Genomic DNA, 3560 nt, shown 5'->3' with positions numbered 1-3560 from the left:
GTCTCTCTGCCTGCCTCTCTGCCTACTTGTGATCTCTCTCTGTCGAATAAATGAATAAAATCTTAAAAAAAAAATAGAAACAGTGTTAGATTCAGTGGCCATTGTTTAAGAATTGATGTTTATGGTGTGGGAAGCTATTTATTTTTACTTAAGTTTTAAGCCTTATTCTAAATTGCATGTCATGCTGATGTCTAATATGCATGACATACAGGCTCTGTTTTATTCAAGAACTATATTTCTGCAGAAGAAGCATGTGTCCTAAACTGTGAACTGAAAGCTATGACACCAGAAATCTCCATTTAGGGAGATACTGGACTGGTGGCCCAGGGAATCACACTTCTTTGGGGATAGATTCATCGAACTATAGAAACAAGTGTGTCTCTAAGCTATAGTATAAGCGAAGAACCCATCCTTAGGCAAAGGCATCCTCGTGTGTACTTCCATCTCAGGCCTTGAAGAGCTGATCACTCTTCTATTTAAACAGACTGTTAATGACTAGGCATGTGGTGAATTTTCAAATATCAGGTAAAAGGGAAAACATTTCTGTTGTCTAGGATGACTGTAATGAGGGACAAGCAGGGATGTAGAGGTGACAGTGGCAAATGATGGGTTTGGAGTGATGGCCCTCAAAATTTGGTGTTCATCAGGATCACTTAGAAGCCTTGTTAAAAAATACACATTCCCAGACATTACCAAAGAAGACATGCAGATGGCAAAGAAGCAGGTGAAAGATGCTCAGTGTCATCTATCATTAAATAATTGCAAATTAAAACAACAATGAGATTTCACCACATGCCTATTAGAGTTGTTAGAATTCAAAAACTCAACACCACAAATGCGGTGAGGATGTGGAACAGTAGGGACTCCCATTCATCCTGGCGGGAATGCAAAATGCCACTTTGGAAGGCAGTTTCACAGTTTCTTACGAAGCTAAAAATAGCCTTACATAGGATTCAGCAATCACACCTTTCAATTCAACTGAGGAGGTATTTACCCAACTGAGTCAAAAACTTATGTCCACATGAAAACCTGCACACAGATGCTTATAGCAGCCTGAATTCTAATCACCCCAAACTAGAAGCGGCCAAGGTATTTTCTAAGTGGATGGACAAATAAACTGTGGTATATCCATACAATGGAATAGTATTTGGCAATAAAAAGAAATGAGCCATCAAGCCATAAAAAGACATTGAAGAGCCTTTAATGTACATTGCTAAGTGAAAGAAGCCAGTCTAAGTCTGTGGTTGCCAGGGCCTTAGGGGACAGGGGGAAAAGAGGGAGTAGGGAGAGCACAGGGGATTTTTAGGGTGGTGAAACTATCCTGCATGATACCATAATGATTTGTACATGTTATTATGCATTTGTGAAAGCCTGTTAGGGATTTACAACATAAGAGTGAACCTTAACATGTGAAAATTGGAAAAAAACATTTAGGAGGTTAGGGGGTCCCAGGGAAGAGGGCAAACTGTGACAAGACAATCTAAGGGTGTTACAGATGCATAAAACACTCTCACTGGAGTGTGACCTGATGGCTTTGAGTAGAGTGAGTAGAGTTGGTAAGATCCAAGGCAAAAAGGAGTGCACAGAAATACTGGCCTCCGGTCAGTAAGTTGTTTCTCACCGAGGTAAGAGTTAACTATTCTGATACCACTATACATGTATATATATGTTGGGATTGAACAATAAAGTAAATGAATGGTGGCTGGTGGTTGCCAAGTTTCTGACTGTTAGAGTGGGAGTTTTCAGAGAAGGGAGAATGACCTGTGTGTAATGAGTTAGAATTGGGGGCTTTAATAAAAAGTTCATGGCACTATTGATCCACATGGTTAACATAGAAATATTTATAGATACATATACACACACATAGAAAGGGCAAAGGTGCACAGGGGCCAACTGAAAGCTCCAGTGGCCAAAGCCAGAACATTTTGAGCAACAAAATACAGTATCTTTAGATTATAATCCCAAGTATTAAATAAATATCCACAAGTACATACAGATATAAATATTGAGTAAATTAATAAACTGGGGAGAAGAGACAAATCTTCCATTCAGAAAAACTTTCAATTAATTATGTAGATCCTCCATCTTATAGGAGGGAGAGCACTTCCCCTCCTCACTTGTGGGCTGCACATAATGACTTCCTTCCAAGGGAAGGAGTAACTTTATAGTAGAGAAACCTGACAAACACTATTTAAGCCAGATGATCAAGGTCAGCAATGGTCATAAATAATGTTGATGATATGTATCATTTACATGCTGCAATGAAAATGGAAATTTACCTCTGTGATCTTTCTCCCCAAAACTCATAATGCACAGTCTAATCATGAGCAAAAGATTGGACAAATTCCAATAGAGGGACTTCCTACAAAATAGCTGACCAGTACTTTTTAAAACTGCCAACAGCATCAAAAACCAATTTGAGAAACTGTCACAACTAAGAGGAGTCTAAGGGTACATGATAACCATGTTATAAAACGATTTCCTGGAACAGAAGAAGAGCATTAGGTAAAAACTAAGGAAATCTAAATACACTTTGCAGCCTTAGTTAATTATAATATATCAGTATTGGTTCCTTAATATTAACAAATGCACCATAGTAATATAAGATGTTAACAGGGCACACTGTGTATAGGGAACACTGGTAGCTCCTTGTATTACTGCCTTTATTTTCTGTAAATCTAAAACTGTTCTAAAAACTAAAGGCTATTCATAAAAACACCAATTCAAAAAATACACATTCCCAGCTCCCACTGGATGATTCTGATACACTTCAAAGTATGAAAACTACTTATCATCAAAATGTTCCAAAGCCAAGAGAAAGCTTGACTTCTAGGCCTTTTCCTGGGTCAGCATATACCTTTTAATATGCTAAAAAATAAACATAAGATCTTAGTGAATCTTGCATTTTTTTAAGACCTCTCTCTCCTCAGTTGGGTTCATCAGGTAGAAGAAGCTGTCTGATTCTGGAAGGGGAAGCAGATGACAGCTCTGCAGAAAGGAAGTGGGGAGAGACGTGAAGGTTTTTAAACTCCCACAATTCAGGGGCTAGAGACAGCTGGTGGGACTGTTTGTTACCATATGAGATTTGCCTTCAAATTGTCATCAGCAATATGAATTATAAAGATAGTACTGGCTTCCGAGAGTTGACAGTTTCCATGTTCACTACTGGTTTTTGATTATTAAATGACAGGATAACAAAACTAGAAGACATTAGAAGGAATAATTGGCTTAGTATCTTCTCTTCTCTTGGGTAAAAACAACCTATATATTTTCCCCTGCAGTATTATAATGGGAAATAGCAATCTTAAATTCATTCTTTCTCTTTCCTTAAAAAGTAAAATAGGTAAAATGTGACAAAATTTTAGGATAAACAAGCTTGGGTCCCTAAGGATGGGGATTCCTCAAAGTGGCAACATCTGACTTATAAATGCCCTGTATGTATGAAGCTTAGTCTGTGCTTATTAACTAAATCTGGAAGAGGGAAGAGTGTTCCTTAAGGCAGTGCGTTGTCTTCACCCTTACGCGCCTGCAACGCTCCAGAGCATTAACTCTTAAAGTGT

This window comes from Lontra canadensis, unplaced genomic scaffold (assembly GCF_010015895.1).
Source record: "Lontra canadensis isolate GAN:19392208 unplaced genomic scaffold, GSC_riverotter_1.0 scaffold33, whole genome shotgun sequence".
NCBI classification, from domain to species: Eukaryota; Metazoa; Chordata; class Mammalia; order Carnivora; family Mustelidae; genus Lontra; species Lontra canadensis.
The sequence above is the reverse complement of the archived record's forward strand: the minus strand, read 5'-3'. Positions refer to the sequence as shown.